The sequence below is a fragment of the Capra hircus genome, chromosome 3, assembly GCF_001704415.2.
Source record: "Capra hircus breed San Clemente chromosome 3, ASM170441v1, whole genome shotgun sequence".
Classification (NCBI taxonomy): domain Eukaryota; kingdom Metazoa; phylum Chordata; class Mammalia; order Artiodactyla; family Bovidae; genus Capra; species Capra hircus.
Window position 1 is genome coordinate 7479636 of NC_030810.1, and position 17534 is coordinate 7497169.

General features: G+C 46.4%; 1 protein-coding gene and 4 pseudogenes across 1 annotated transcript in view; all 5 read right to left on the bottom strand.

Annotated features, from left to right (window-relative positions):
* LOC102190288 (UDP-glucuronosyltransferase 1-1) overlaps positions 1-17534 on the bottom strand; it is a 162429-nt gene that overhangs the window by 125631 nt on the left and 19264 nt on the right. The gene's annotated exons all lie outside the window — the stretch shown is intronic.
* LOC102172594 lies at positions 1372-2319 on the bottom strand (annotated as a pseudogene).
* LOC102172320 lies at positions 5844-6786 on the bottom strand (annotated as a pseudogene).
* LOC102172029 lies at positions 10339-11256 on the bottom strand (annotated as a pseudogene).
* LOC102171758 lies at positions 15019-15968 on the bottom strand (annotated as a pseudogene).

The following is a 17534-nucleotide window of genomic DNA, read 5'->3' on the forward strand; positions in this document are numbered from 1 at the left end:
AATCCCATGGACTGTACAGCCCATGGGGTCAGAAAGAGTCGGACATGACTGAGCGACTTTCACTTTCTTCATGGTTCACTCACCCAGTCAAGCTCATGCAGCTAGGAAAATGGGAGTGAAGATTTGAACCAATGCAGTTCATTCTAGAAAATACACTCACATAGAAAAACTAAAAAGAACACCACCTCCTCACATTTCACTTTTTACAAATCTCACAGATACATACATGTTTCATCATTGGACAAATGCATTGCATGAAGAGGAAATAAAGTAGAATAAAACTTTGCAGTGTGAGCAATAAAGAAAAATGAAGTTAGAGTTGTGCAAAAATAAATACATTAATGAAAAGAGATGTACAAATCAGAATACAAAACTATAAGAGGCCTAAAGTCAGGGAAGTTAAAATAAACTCAGTACATGTGACAAAAGAGGACAAAAAAGATGGTTGATTCAATGGATAAAAAAAACAAATCCTGCCCACAAGAGTCCTATTTCACTTAAGCTCACATATTCAGGATTAACATATGCAGACTCTGAAACCATTAGGAGTGCAATAGTTCCCACCATGGAATCTTGGGGTGTGGTGACCTGGGCTAGGGGAGCTTTGTGAATGTGATCCGCCCTCATAACAAACGCTTCCTCTTTGAGACTCAGTTCTTAGCATCACTGTCCAGACTTTCACTATGTCCATAGGCTCACTTTTAGCTCCTCCCCAGCACCTACAATTAGCCTTTAATGACCTCCATGTCCCACCTTGATGACCTTTCTTTGGGGAATCCAACTCGGTATGCCCCTACATTTTACTCCAGACCACAACTCCTGGCCAGAAGACATCTGATCAGCACAGCTCCATCTCTGAAGAAGTGTTCTCACTTATTTCTCTCTCTAATCACAGAAAACCCAACTTCTCTCCCTGGCATTGTCTCACGTGCAATTAATTTATTCCACTTCTCTAAAACTTCTGATTTTGGGGGGTTTAGGTCTGTGACCACACATCAATCCCCTCCAGGATAAAACTACTCTGAATTATCAGGGCAACAAATGCAATCTGCCAGATCTTCCTTCCTCCTATTGAACACCCTCAACCCCTGATGGATGAATTCAGGGCTCATGTTCTCTGTTCTCCCTCAGCAAGAGAAAACTGAACAACCTTTACGACAGTTGCTTTTCAAAAGGACAATCACAGTTGAATCACACATGGCTTGTCAATCCTGTTACAGACCCTCAGCCTTACCTTTCATTCCTCTCAAAGACCATCACAACCTTTACTACACTACTGGTACACTTGAACAAATTTAGCTCAAAAAGACTGCTGGGAGGAGGAGAGGTGGAAATCTTTAGGTAGATCAGTATATAATGAAGCACATCGAATTAAACCTTTTTAAAAAAACATGTGCTCCACTGGGAGCACTGATTGACAACAGCAGCAGTACACACCTGAGATAATGGTTTCCTGTTGGCACAGTTGATGCCCCCGATGAACACCATGTTGGGCATGATCGGCCGCGGGTAGTCCATCACAAAGTCTCCTCTGAACAGCCACACGGATCCAGAGGCAAGAATCTCCCCCAGCGACACCTCTCTCTGAAGAAGCTCAGAGGCCATACGTGCATAAGGAGTGAAAGCAGCCTGGCAAATGTGCTTCAGGCCCAGAAGGTAGAGCATGTTCTTGACCCTTTGGAAGAATGTCATGCGGTCTGAATTCATTGTTAACAACCGAGGAACATATGAGAAAGGGTTCGGGCATGCTGTGCCTTCAGCATCTAAGTCACAGGGAACAGAACGCAAGAAAAACACAGCAGGAATGGACAGGTACTTAGCCAGCACTGCCCCGCAGGGGTTAAAAGGATCTGTTAAAACCACATCAAAGGAACTGGCATTCAGGTCTCTGATCAGGTCCTTGTTATGCAATAGTGCTTCACAAGATCTTGCAAAGAGCAAAGACGTTTTTCAAAGTTGCCATAGCTTCCCAAAACATTGTAAGAAAATGTACTCTTTGGAAAAACACATGAATATGAGTCCTCATGATGGAATCAAACTCATCCTGTGTGTAGGGAACAGCGTAGAGTTTTACGATAAAAAAGTCCTCTGCCTTGATGTGCAGGTTCACCTCCGGAGCAACGACCACTGCTTGGTGACCCCTAGCGTGGAGTTCCCGCATGGTCTCCCGCATGCTGAGCCAGTGGCTGCCCTCCATGGGGACCACCAGCACCTTCCCAGCCTCAGCCCATCGCCCGACGCACACACAGAGCAGGACTCCAGCCAGCACCTGCCGCCGAAGCTGCAGCCCCAGGGCCATCTCCACACAAACCAGAAGCAACTGACTGTCTGCTGGGCCTGGGCGGCCTATATTTGTTTCCTTGCCTTGTCATCGAGTCACTTGCAAACACTGGCATGTCATTGGAGGGCAATGTGCCCTGTTTAATCCTTACAGAATAAGTCCGTGCCTGTGTTTCATCATTTGTGCGTTCACCCAAGGAAGACCATTCCCCTTTCCTGGAAAAAGTAAGACTTATTGCTCTGTTTGGGGGCCATTCTAGCTCACTCTCTTGTTCATCCAAGACCCAAAGCAAGACTGTGCCTGTCCATTCCCTTGGGATCCTCCTACCTCTCTGTTAACCGTGTTCTCTGGGGCTGGACTGAACTCTGAGGAGTCACCTCTGCCCCAGTCCCGACCCAGAACCGCTGCTGCATGTGACCTTATCTGGGAACTCTTCAAACTCTTTCCCCCCATCATGGGTGAACACGGAGCACATCCAGGGAAACATATAACATCACGAGAACATTCTTCTCTCAGCAGGGAGGGGATGGTGGCTCCCTGGTTTGGTCCTGTTACACGCTGCACACCTCATGCACTGCTCAGGAGAGAGTCTCTCCGAATAGCTGCATGATATGGAAACTTCTGGAAGAATACTTGAGGACAACCGCAGAAGGGTTGCTTGAGAAATCTTTCTCTGCCTCGTGGAATAGAACTTCCTGTTATCTAAATCATCAATGGGCAAGGCAGCTCTTTGTAATGACAGTGGGATTCAGAGGACCCCAGACTCCATGGCCCGCTTCACTTTGGACAGGAGAGACCAGCCCCATGCCTCCGTGCAGGCCTGTGTGGGGACTGAACTGCGCATTATTCTGGATCTTTAGTACATCTTATAGGTCATGTTCAGGACTTCCCAGATGGTGCAGTGGTAAAGAATTCTCCTACGAATGCAGCAGACACAAGAGACATGGACTCAGTCCCTAGGTTGGGTGTCGGAAGATCCCCTGGAGTAGGAAATGGTAACCCACACCACTTTTCTTGCCTGGAATAGCCCATAGACAGAGGAGCCTACACAAAACTATACAAGAAAAGTCTTAATCATCAGATAACCACAAAGCTGTGGTCACTCACCTAGAGCAAAACATCTTGCACTGTGAAGTCAAGCAGGCCTTAGGAAGAATCACTGTAAACAAAGCTATTGGAGGTGATGGAATTCCAGCCGAGCTATTACAAATCCTAAAACTGATGCCGCTGAAGTGCTGCACTCAATGCACCAGCAAATTTGGAAAACTCAGCAAGGGCCATGGGACTGGAAAAGGTCAGTTTACACTCCAACCTCAAAGAAAGACAATGCCAAAGAATGTTCAAACTACTGGACAAATGTGCTCATTTCACATGTGATCAGGGTAATGCTCAATATCCTTCAACCTAGGCTTGAACAGTATATGAATCAAAAACTTCCAGATGTACAAGCTGGATTTGGAAAAGGCAGAGAAACCAGATCAAATCACCAACATCCAGTGGATCATAGAAAAAACAAGGGAATTCCAGAAAAAAACTACTTCTGCTACATGACTACTCTAAAGTCGTCGATTGTGTGGATAACAACAAATTGTGGAAAATTCTTAAAGAGATGGGAATACCAGAGCACATTACCTGCCTTCTGAGAAACCTGTATGCAGGTCTAGAAGCAACACTTCGAACTGGACAAGGATCAACAAACTAGTTCAAAATTGGGAAATGATTATGTCAAATCTGTATATTGTCATCCTCTTTGCTTAATTTATATGCAGAGTACATCAATTCCACACAGCTTGAATCACAGCTGAAAGCAAGATTGCCCAGAGAAAAATGGGCGACCTCAAATATCCAGATGACACCACTCTCATGGCAGAAAATGAAGAAGAATGAAAGCACTTAATGAGGGCGAAAGAGGAGAGGGAAAAAGGAGGCTTAAAACTCAGCATTCAAACATTAAGATCATGGTATCCAGTGCATTACTTCATGGCAAATAGGTGGGGAAACACTGGCAGATTTTATTTTCTTGGGCTCCAAAACCACTGAGGATGGCGACTATAGCCACAAAATTAAAAGATGCTTACTCCTTGGAAGAAAAGCTATCACAAAACTAGACAGCATATTAAAAAGCAGAGACATCACTTTGCCAACAAAAGTAGATAAAGCCAAAGCTACGGTTTTTCCAGCAGCCATGTACGGACATGAATGTTGGACCATAATTGTTTGGTGCTCAGCACTCCAACCTCAAATCGTGATGCTTACAAATTGTGATGCTGGAGTAGACTCCATAGAGTCCCCTGGACAGCAAGGAAATCAAACCAGTCAATCCTAAGAGAAATCAACCCTGAATATTCACTGGAAAGACTGATGCTAAAACTGAAGCTCCAATACTTTGGCCACCTGATGAGAAGAACTGACTCATTGGAAAAGGACCTGATGCTGGGAAAGACTGAGGGCAGGAGGAAGACAGAGGATGAGATGGTTGAATGGCATGAGTTTGAGCAAACTCCAGGAGATAGTGAAGGACAGGGAAGCTTGGTGTGCCACAGTCCATGGGGCCACAAACAGTTGGACACAACTTGGCAACTGAACAACAAGAACAATAATTCAGGGTTAATATAAGCAGACTCTGAAAAGCCATAGCTCGCACCATAGAAATGCAGGGTGTGGTGAATGGTCTGCTGTAGGCATGGTGATGTGCTCAGTCCCTTCCTCTTTGACTCAGTTCTCAGCATCCCTGTCACCCCCTTCACTGTGCTCCTGGCTCAGTTTGACCTCCTCTCCAGCCCCCACCACTAGCCTTTGAGGCCCTCAGTGGCCCATGCTGAGGACCTATCTCACATGCCATTCAACTCTGTACATCCCCCCACTTTACCCCAGGCCCCAGATTCTGGTCAGCGCAGCTCCATCTCAAGAAACCTGGGCTCAATTGTTCCTTTCTCTGATCACAGAGAGCCCGACTTCATTCTCTGGTTTTCTCTCCCTTCCACTCTATTTATTCAACCTCTCTGAAACTTCTGCTTCCTTTTGGGGTTGAGGTCTCCAGTGACCACACCCAATACCTTTCCAAGACAAAAACCTCGATGAAGTATCAGGGAAATAAGTGCAATTTGCCAGTTCTCTCCTCCTCCAATTGAACACCCTCAAGCAAAAAACCCATGATGGATGGATTCATAGCTCAAGTTCCTGGCTCTTACTAGATTCAGAAAACTGCACGACCATTACAACAGACGCTGTTGGAAAGGGCAGTCATGGTCACACCACCCCATTCCTTGTCAAACCTAATATGGACCTTCACCCCTGCCTCTCATTTGTCTCAAAGTCCATCACAAACCTACACTACCCTTCTCGAGCACTTTAATACTGGATCTCACCAAAGACTGTTCAAAGGAGAATGAGAGGTAGAAATCTTAGAAAGATCAGTAGATAAGTAAGCATGTGGAAGTAAGCTGTTCTTTTTAAATATGTTCCACTTGGGAATTCCCTGATGGTCTAGTGATTGGAGCCATCCATTTCACAAGAGTCTTAGGTTGCAGTGAGGTGAAAAAAAATGTTTTAATTTTTTAATTCAAAGATTGTGCTCCACTGGGAGCACTGATTGAACAACAGCAGCAGTACACACCTGAGATAATGGTTTCCTGTTGGCACAGTTGATGCCCCCGATGAACACCATGTTGGGCATGATCGGCCGCGGGTAGTCCATCACAAAGTCTCCTCTGAACAGCCACACGGATCCAGAGGCAAGAATCTCCCCCAGCGACACCTCTCTCTGAAGCAGCTCAGAGGCCATACGTGCATAAGGAGTGAAAACAACCTGGCAAATGTACTTCAGGGCCAGGGGGTAGAGCATGTTCTTGACCCTTTGGAAGAATGTCATGCGGTCTGGATTTGTTGTTAACAACCGAGGAACATAAGAAAAAGGGTTTGGGCATGCTGTGCCCTCAACATCTAAGTCACATGGAATTTGCCTCAAGAAAAACACAGCAGGAATGGACAGGTACTTAGCCAGCACTGCCCCGCAGGGGTGAACAGGGTCTGTTAAAACCACATCAAAGGAAGTGGCATTCAGGTGCCTGATAAGATCCTTGTTATACAGCAGCCCCTCACAAGACCTTTCAAAGAACAAAGATGCATTTTTCAAAGATGCCATACTTTTCAAAAACAGTGTTACCCAATGTACTTTTTCAAAGTGCAGCTGTACATGAGTCTTCATGAGGGAATCCAGTTTCTCCTGTGTATAGGGAATACCGTAGGTTTTCATGGTGAAAAAGTCCTCTGCCTTGATGTGCATATTCACCTCCGGAGCAACGACCACTGCCTGGTGACCCCTGGCATGGAGCTCCCGCACGGCCTCCCGCATGCTGAGCCAGTGGCTGCCCTCCATGGGGACCACCAGCACCTTCCCAGCCTCGGCCCATCGCCCGACGCACACACAGAGCAGGACTCCAGCCAGCACCAGCCGCCAAAGCTGCAGTCCCAGGGCCATCCCTACACAAACCAGAAGTTACAGCCTCTGGTGGGGCTGTGCCACCTATATTTGTTACCTTATCTTTGTTTTATCATCAAGTCACTTAAGCAAAATGGCATGTCATTGGAAGGCAGTGTGCCCGCCTTACATTAATCATTACAGGATAAGTCCATGCCTGGGTTTCATCACCTCTGATTTCACCTAGGAAACGGTTAACCCCTTATCTTGGAACAGCTCTCTGACCAGCTGCTTCCTCTAAGGAGCATTCTAGTTCATTCTCTTGTTCTTCATCTGATTGCCAAAGCAAGACTGTGCCTGTCCATTCCCTTGGTCACCTCCTACCTTTCTGCCAACCATGTTCTCTGGGGCTTGACTCAACACTTAGGAGTCACCTCTGCCCCAGTCCCCACCGAGAACCGCTGCTGCATGTGACCTTATCTGAGAACTCTTCAAACTCTTTCCCCTCTTCATGGGTGAATACCAAGCACATCCAGGGAAACATATAACATCACAAGAAGAGCCTTCTCTCAGCAGGGAGGGGATGGTGGCTCTCTGGTTTGGTCATGTTCCACACTGGACACCTCTTGCACTCCCCAGAGAGAGTCTGTCTGAACAGCTGCCCAAAATGGAAACATCTGGAAGGATCCTTCAGGACAACCACAGAAGGGCTGCTTGAGAATTCTTTATCTGCCTCGTGGAATAAAACTTCCTGTTATCTAAATCATCAGTGGGCAAGGCAGCTCTTTGTAATGACAGTGGGGTTCAGAGGACACCAGGCTCCACGGCTGCTTCACTTTGGACAGGAGGGTCGGCCCCATGCCTCCGTGCAGGCTCTCTGAATCCTCCTCTGATGCGGACCCCACTAGGCTTCCACTGATCTGTGTGGGGACTGAAGTGCGCATTATTCTGGATCTTTATTCCATCTATAGTTCATGTTAAGGACTTCCCAGATGGTGCAGTGCTAAAGAATTCTCCTACGAATGCTCAATCCCTAGGTTGGATGTCGGAAGATCCCTTGGAGTAGGAAATGGTAACTCACTCAATTTTCTTGCCTGGTATAGCTCATAGACAGAGGAGCCTACACAAAACTATTCAAGAAAGTCTTTATCATCAGATAACCACAAAGGTGTGGTCACTCAGCGAGAGCAAAACATCTTGCACTGTGAAGTCAGGCAGGGCTTAGAAGAATCACTATAAACAAAGCTATTGGAGGTGATGGAATTCCAGCTGAGCTATTGCAAATCCTAAAATTGATGCTGCCAAAGTGCTACACCTAATACACCAGCAAATTGGAAAATTCAGCAAGGGCCACAGGATTGGAAAAGGTCAGTTTATACTCCAAACTCAAAGAAAGACAATGCCAAAGAATGTTCAAACTGCTGGACAGCTCTGCTCATTTCACATGTTAGCAAGGCAATACTCAAAATCCTTCAAACAATATGTGAATCAAAAACTTCCAGATGTGCAAGCCGGATTTGGAAAAGGCAGAGAAACCAGAGATCAATTACCAACATCCACTGCATCATAGAAAAAGCAAGGGAATTCCAGAAAAAAAAATCTACTTCTGCTTCATGACTACTTGAAAGCCTTTGATTGTGTGGATCACAACAAACTGTGGGAAATTCTTAAAGAGGTGGGAATACCAGACCACATTACCTGCCTTCTGAGAAACCTGTATGTGGGTCTAGAAGCAACAGTTAGAACTGAACATGGAACAACAAACTAGTTCAAAATTGGGAAATGATTATGTCAAAGCTGTAGATTGTCATCCTTCTTATTTAATTTATATACAGAGTACATCATTGAAAAGCCACACAGTTTGAATCACAAGCTGGAATCCAGATTGCCAGGGGAAATATCAACGACCTCAGATATGCAGATGATATCACTCTCATGGCAGAAAATGAAGATGAATGAAAGAGTCTCTTGATAAGAGTGAAAGAGGAGAGTGAAAAAGCTGGCTTAAAACTCAGCATTCAAACATTAAGATCATGGCAAATAGATGGGGGGAAAGTGGAAACACTGGCAGATTTTATTTCCCTGGGCTCCAAAATCACTGCGGATGGTGACTGTAGCCACAAAATTAAAAGACGCTTGCTCCTTGGAAGAAAAGCTATCACAAAACTAGACAGTGTATTAAAAAGCAGAGATATCACTTTGCCAACAAAAGTTGACATAGTCAAACATATGGTTTTTCCAGCAGCCATATATGGATGTGAATGTGGGACCATAAAGATAGCTGAGTACTGAAGAACTGATGCTATTCAAATTGTGGTGCTGGAGTAGACTCCATAGAGCCCCCTGGACAGCAAGGAAATCAAACCAGTCAATCCTAAGAGAAATCAACCCTGAATATTCACTGGAAAGACTGATGCTAAAACTGAAGCTCCAATACTTTGGCCACCTGATGAGAAGAACTGACTCATTGGAAAAGGACCTGATGCTGGGAAAGACTGAGGGCAGGAGGAAGACAGAGGATGAGATGGTTGAATGGCATCACTGACTCCATGGACATGAGTTTGAGCAAACTCCAGGAGATAGTGAAGGACAGGGAAGCTTGGTGTGCCACAGTCCATGGGGCCACAAACAATTGGACACAACTTGGCAACTGAACAACAAGAACAATAATTCAGGGTTAATATAAGCAGACACTGACAGTAAGAGGAAAGCCATGGCTCACACCATAGACAAGCAGGGCTGGTGACTGGGCTGCGGTAGGCGTCGTGATGCACTCAGTCCCTTCCTCTTTGACTCAGTTCTCAGCATCCCTGTCGCCACCTTCACTGTGCTCGTGGCTCAGTTTGACCTCCTCTCCAGCCCCCACCACTAGCCTTTGAGGCCCTCAGTGGCCCATGCTAAGGACCTATCTCACATGCCATTCAACTCTGTACATCCCCCCACTTTACCCCAGGCCCCAGCTTCTGGTCAGCGCAGCTCCATCTCAAGAAACCTGGGCTCAATTGTTCCTTTCTCTGATCACAGAAAGCCCGACTTCCATCTCTGGTTTTCTCTCCCTTCCACTCTATTTATTCAACCTCTCGGAAACTTCCGCTTCCTTTTGGGGTTGAGGTCTCCAGTGACCACACCCAATACCTTTCCAAGACAAAACCTCGATGAAGTATCAGGGCAATAAATGCAGTTTGCCAGTTCTCTCCTCCTCCAATTGAACACCCTCAAGCAAAAAACCCATGATGGATGGATTCATAGCTCAAGTTCCTCGCTCCTACTAGATTCAGAAAACTGCACGACCATTACAACAGATGCTGCTGGAAAGGGCAATCATGGTCAAATCACCCCATTCCTTGTCACACCTAATATGGACCTTCACCCCTGCCTCTCATTTGTCTCAAAGTCCATCACAAACCTACACTCCTGGAGCACTTTAATTATGAATCTCGCCAAACAGTGTGTGAAGGAGAATGAGAGGTAGAAATCTTTAGAAAAATCAGTAAATAAGTAAGCATGTGGAAGTAGGCTGTTGTTTTAAAATATGTTCCACTTGGGAATTCCCTGATGGTCTAGTGATTGGAACCGTCCATTTCACTGCAAGGGCCTACTTTGCAGTGTGGTATAAAAGTTTTTAAAATATCTTTAATTAAAAGAATGTGCTCCACTGGGAGCACTGATTGACAACAGCAGCAGTACACACCTGAGATAACGGTTTCCTGTTGGCACAGTTGATGCCCCCAATGAACACCATGTTGGGCATGATCGGCCGCGGGTAGTCCATCACAAAGTCTCCTCTGAACAGCCACACGGATCCAGAGGCAAGAATCTCCCCCAGCGACACCTCTCTCTGAAGAAGCTCAGAGGCCATTTGTGCATAAGGAGTAAAAGTAATCTGGCAAATGTACTTCAGGCCCAGAGGGTAGAGCATGTTCTTGACCCTTTGGAAGAATGTCATGTGGTCTGGACTTTTTGTTAAAAACCTAGGAACATATGAGAAAGGATTTGGGCACGCTGTGGCCTCAGCATCTAAGTCACAGGGAATAAAACGCAAAAAAAACACAGCAGGAATGGACAGGTACTTAGCCAGCACTGCCCCGCAGGGGTGAACAGGGTCAGTTAAAACCACATCAAAGGAAGTGGCATTCAGGTCTCTGATCAGGTCCTTGTTATACAACAGTGCCTCACAAGACCTTGCAAAGAGCAAAGACGCGGTTTTCAAAGATGCCATAGTTTTCAGAAACATTGTTACAAAATGTACTCTTTCAAAAAGCAATTGCTCATGAGTCTTAACAAGGGAATCAAATTTGTCCTGTGTGTAGGGAACAGCGTAGGCTTTCACGGTGAAAAAGTCCTCTGCCTTGATGTGCATATTCACCTCCGGAGCAATAACCACTGATTGGTGTCCCCTGGTGTGGAGCTCCCGCACAACCTCCCGCATGCTGAGCCAGTGGCTGCCCTCCATGGGGACCACCAGCACCTTCCCAGCCTCGGCCCATCGCCCGACGCACAGACAGAGCAGGAGTCCAGCCAGCACCTGCCACCGAAGCTGCAGTCCCAGGGCCATCCCTGCACAAACCAGAAGTTACAGTCTCTGGTGGGGCTGTGCCGCCTATACTTGTTACCTTATCTTTGTTTTATCATCAAGTCACTTAAGCAAAATGGCATGTCATTGGAAGGCAGTGTGCCCGCCTTACATTAATCATTACAGGATAAGTCCATGCCTGGGTTTCATCACCTCTGATTTCACCCAGGGAACGGTTACCCCACTCCCCTTATCTTGGAAAAACTCTTCTGACCTGCTGCTTCCTCTGGGGAGCATTCTAGTTCACTCTCTTGTTTTTCATCCAAGACTCAAAGCAAGGCTGTGCCTGTCCATTCCCTGGGTCGCCTGCTACCTCTCTGCTAACCGTGTTCTCTGGGGCTGGACCGAACTCTGAGGAGTCACCTCTGCCCCAGTCCCCACCCAGAACCGCTGCTGCATGTGACCTTCTCTGGGAACTCTTCAAACTCTTTCCCCCCATCATGGGTGAACACGGAGCACATCCAGGGAAACATATAACATCACGAGAACAGCCTTCTCTCAGCAGGGAGGGGATGGTGGCTCTCTGGTTTGTTCCTGTTACACACTGCACACCTCATGCACTGCTCAGGAGAGAGTCTGTCTGAACAGCTGCCCGATATGGAAACATCTGGAAGGATCCTTCAGGACAACCACAGAAGGGCTGCTTAGAACTCTTTCTCTGCCTCATGGAATTGAACTTCCTGTTATCTAAATCATCAATGGGCAAGGCAGCTCTTGGTAATGACAGTGGGGTTCAGAGGATGCCAGGTTCCAGGGCTGCTTCACTTTGGACAGGAGGGACAACCCCATGCCTCCGTGCAGGCTCTCTGAATCCTCTTCTGATGCGGACCGCATAGACTTCCACTGATCTGTGCGGGGACTGAAGTGCGCATTATTCTGGATCTTTATTACATCTATAGTTCATGTTCAAGACTGCCCAGATGGTGCAGTGGTAAGGAATTCTCCTACAAATGCAGGAGACACAAGAGACAGGGATTCAATCCCTAGGTTGGGTGTCTGAAGATCCCTTGGAGTGGGAAATGGTAACCTACTCTAGTTTTCTTGCCTGGAACAGTCCATGCACAGAGGAACGTACACAAAACTATACAAATAAAAAGGTCTTAATCACCAGATAACCACAAAATTGTGGTCATTCATCTATAGCCAAACATCTTGCAGTGTGAAGTCAAACAGGCCTTAGGAAGAATCACTATAAACAAAGCTATTGTAAGTGATGGAATTCCAGGTGAGCTATTGCAAATCCTAAAACTGATGCTGCTGAAGTGCTGCACTCAATAGACCAGCAAATTTGGAAAACTCAGCAAGGGCCACAGGACTGGAAAAGTTCAGCTTACATTCCAATCTCAAAGAAAGACAATGCCAAAGAATCTTCAAACTACTGGACAACTGTGCTCATTTCACATGTTGCTGCTGCTGCTGCTGCTGCTGCTGCTGCTGCTAAGTCACTTCAGTCGTGTCCGACTCTGTGCAACCCCATAGACGGCAGCCCACCAGGCTCCCCCATCCCTGGGATTCTCCAGGCAAGAGTACTGGAGTGGGGTGTCATTATTTGACATGTTAGCAAGGCAATACTCAAAATCCTTCAAACAATATGTGAATCGAAAATTTCCAGATGTACAAGCTGGATTTAGAAAAGGCAGAGCAACCAGAGATCAAATTGCCAACATCTACTGGATCATAGAAAAAGCAAGTGAATTCCAGAAGAAATCTGCTTCTGCTTCATGACTACTTGAAAGCCTTTGATTGCGTGGATCACAATTAATTGTGGAAAATTTGTAAAGAGATGGGAATACCAGACCACTTTACCTGCCTCCTGAGAAACCTGTAAGCAGGTCTAGAAGCAACACAACTGGACATGGAACAACAAAGTAGTTCAAAATTGGGAAATAATTATGTCAAAGCTGTATATGGTCATCCTCCTTACCTAATTTATATGCAGAACACATCATGTGAAATGCCACACAGGATGAATCACAAGCTGGAATCCAGATTGCCAGGGGAAATATCAACAACCTCAGATATGCAGATGATACCACTCTCACGGCAGAAAATGAAGAAGAATGAAAGAGTCTCTTAATGAGGGTGAAAGAGGAGAGTGAAAAAGCAGGCTTAAAACTCAGCATTCAAAAATTAAGATCATGGTATCCAGTGCCATTACTTCGTGGCAAATAGATGGGGGGAAAGGGGAAACACTGGCAGATTTTATTTCCCTGGGCTCCAAAATCGCTGCGGATGGTGACTGTAGCCACAAAATTAAAAGATGCTTGCCCCTTGGAAGAAAAACTATCACAAAACTAGACAGTGTATTAAAAAGCAGAGATATCACTTTGTCAACAAATGTTGATATAACCAAAACTATGGTTTTTCTAGTAGTTATATATGGATGTGAAAGTTAGACCGTAAAGAAGGTTGAGCACTGAAGAATTGATGCTTTTCAAACTGAGGTGCTGGAGAAGAGACCAGAGAGTCCCCTGAACACCAAGGAAATGAAACAAGTTGATCTTAAAAGAAATCAACCCTGAATATTCACTGGAAAGACTGATGCTAAAACTGAAGCTCCAATACTTTGGCCACCTGATGAGAAGAATTGACTCATTGGAAAAGACCCTGATGCTGGAAAAGATTGAGGGCAGGAGAAGGGGACGACAGAGGATGAGATGCCTGAATGGCATCACTGACTCCATGGACATGAGTTTGTGCAAGCTCCAGGAGATAGTGAAGGACAGGGAAGCTTGGTGTGCCACAGTCCATGGGGCCACAAACAGTTGGACACAACTTGGCAACTGAACAACAGCAACAATTCAGGCTTACTATAAGCAGACTCTGTAACTATGAGGAAAGCCATGGCTTGCACCACAGAAACGCGGGGCTGGTGACTGGGCTGCGGTAGGCGTGAGGATGCGCTCAGTCCCTTCCTCTTTGACTCAGTTCTCAGCATCCTTGTCACCACCTTCACTGTGCTCATGGCTCAGTTTGACCTCCTCTCCAGCCCCCACCACTAGCCTTTGAGGACCTCAGTGGCCCATGCTGAAGACCTGACACGCCATTCAACTCTGTACATACCCCCATTTTATCCCAGGCCTCAGCTACTGGTCAGCGCAGCTCCATCTCAAGAAATTTGGCTCAATTATTCCTCTCTCTGATCACAGAGAGCCCAGCTTCCACTCCAGTTTTCTCTCCCTTCCACTCTATTTATTCAACCTCTCTGAAACTTCTGCTTCCTTTTGGGGTTGAGCTCTCCAGTGACCACCCCTAATACCTTTCCAAGACAAAACCACAATGAAGTATCAGGGCAATAAATGCAATTTGCCAGTTCTCTCCTCCTCCAATTGAACACCCTCAAGCAAAAAACCCGTGATGGATGGATTCACAGCTCAAGTTCTTGGCTCCTACTAGATTCAGAAAACTGCATGACCGTTACAACAGAGGTTGTATGAAAGGGCAATCATGGTCGAACCACCCCATTCCTTGTCAAACCTAACATGGACCTTCACCCCTGCCTCTCATTCGTCTCACAGTCCATCAGAAACTTACAGTTCACTCCTGGAACACTTTAACAATGTATCACACCAAAGACTGTTCAAAAGAGAATGCGAGGTAGAAATCTTTAGAAAGAGCAGTAGATAAGTAAGCATGTGGAACTAGGTTGTCTTTTAAATATATGTTCCACTTGGGAATTCCATCTGTCCAGTGGTTGGAACCCATCATTTCACTGAAGAATGAAATGAAAAATGAAAACATTTTTTAAAATTTTTTAATTAAAAGAATGTGCTCCACTGGGAGCACTGATTGAACAAAAGCAGCAGTACACACCTGAGATAACAGTTTCCCGTTGGCACAGTTGATGCCCCCGATGAACACCATGTTGGGCATGATCGGCCGCGGGTAATCCACCACAAAGTCTCCTCTGAACAGCCACACGGATCCAGAGGCAAGAATCTCCCCCAGCGACACCTCTCTCTGAAGAAGCTCAGAGGCCATACGTGCAAAAGGAGTGAGAGAAACCAGGCAAATGTACTTCAGGCCCAGAGGGTAGAGCATGTTCTTGACCCTTTGGAAGAATGTCATGTGGTCTGGATTTGTTGTTAAAAACCTAGGAACATATGAGAAAGGGTTTGGGCATGCTGTGCCCTCAGCATCTAAGTCACATGGAATTTGCCATAAAACAAAAACAAAACAAAACAAAACAACACAGCAGGAATGGACAGGTACTTAGCAGCACTGCCCCGCAGGGGTGAACAGGGTCTGTTAAAACCACATTAAAGGAAGTGGCATTCAGGTGCCTGATTAGATCCTTGTTATACAGCAGCCCCTCACAAGACCTTTCAAAGAGCAAAGACGCGTTTTTCAAAGATGCCATAGTTTCCAAAAACATCGTTACAAAATATACTTTTTCAAAAAGCACTGGTAAACGACTCTTCATGAGGGAATCAAATGTGAGCTATGTGTAGGGGAACGGTGAAAAAGTCCTCTGCCTTGACACGCACATTGACCTTCAGAGCAACAACCACTGCTTGTTGACCTCTGGCATGGAGCTCCCGCCCGGCCTCCCGCATGCTGAGCCAGGGGCTGCCCTCCATGGGGGCCACCAGCACCTTCCCAGCCTCGGCCCATCGCCCGACGCACACACAGAGCAGGACTCCAGCCAGCACCTGCCGCCGAAGCCGCAGTCCCAGGGCCATCTCTGCACAACCCAGAAGAAACTAAGTCCCTGCTGGGGCTGTGCCGCTTATATGTGTTCCCTTGTCTTATCTTATCATTAAGTCACTTAAACAAAATTGCATGTTATTGAAAGGCAGCGTGCCCTCCGAACATTAATCATTACAGGATAAGACTATGCCTGTGTTTCATCACCTCTGATTTCACCCAGGGAAAGATCACACCCCCTTAACCTTGGAAAATCTCCTCTGACTCTGCTGCTCCCTCTGGGGAACATTCTAGTTCACACTCTTGTTCTTGACCCAAGATCCAAAGCAAGGCTGTGCCTGCCCATTCCCTGAGCACCTCCTACCTCTCTGCTAACTGTGTTCTCTGGGCCTCGACTGAATGCTGAAGAGTCACCTCTGCCCCAATCCACCCAGAACCTCTGCTGAATGTGGCCTTATCTGAGAACTCTTTAAACTCTTTCACCCTGATCCATAGGTGAACACAGAGCCAATCCAGGGAAATGTATTACATTGCTAGGGCTGGTTTCTCAGCAGGGAGGGAATGGTGGCTCTCTGGTTTGTTCCGGTTCCACACTGGACACCTCTTGCACTGCTCAGGAGAGAGTCTGTTGGAGCAGCTGCCTGATATGGAAACATCTGGAAGGATCCTTGAGGACAACAGCAGAAGGGCTGCGTGAGAATTCTTTGTCACCTCATGGAATAGAACTTCCTGTTATCTAAATCATCAGTGGGCAAGGCAGCTCTTTGTAATGACAGTGGGGTTCAAAGCGTGCCAGGTCCCAGACCTTGCTCACCCTGGACAGGAGGAAGCTGACCCCATGCTTCCATGCAGGTTCTCTAAATCCTCTTCTGATGCAGAAGGTACCAGTCCTCCACTACTCTGGTTAGGGACTGAAGTGAATTACTCTGGACCTTTATTATATCTTATAGTTTATGTTCAGATTTTTCTCCAAGGTCAGTTACAGACCAAATCCTGAAAAGGACAGATTCCTCAGAACAGAGTAGCTCCAGAATTTGTGAGACCCTTCTGACGTGGAGCCTGTGCAATGATTGTGTCTCAGATCCATGAGGTGACCCTACTACAGAGACTGATGGCCACGTGTGCTCAACAGAATGTGACCTCTCCATGTCTAATCTGCCCTGGGGAAGATGGGGTAGGACTTTCTGGGCTGCCCAGCTTTCTCACTGAGCACCGGGCTTCTGCCATAACGACATCCTGCCATGATCCACATGTCCGGCCAGGCTGGCATTTTCCCTTGGGAGATAAGTTTCCCTCATTCGGGATCCACGTTGATAACAGATTTCATCACGGGGCAAATGCATGCAGGCCAGTGTGCCTCCTGTATCACACAGGCTGCCACCGTGCTGGGGGCGTTTGCTTTAACCATCCTTAGAGGCTGTGGTCCAAGATCCTGGATCTCCAACAGAAACATCTCAGCTCTTTTTCTGGATCCTTTCTGTCCCAGCCATATTCCTGCATGTTTTCCCCAAGGCTCGCTTTCTCACCTCCACTCCCAGCTTAAATCCTATCATATCTGTCAAGCAGATTCCAGGGCACTGGTCAGCAAAACCAGAGCCAGGCACCAACTCCGT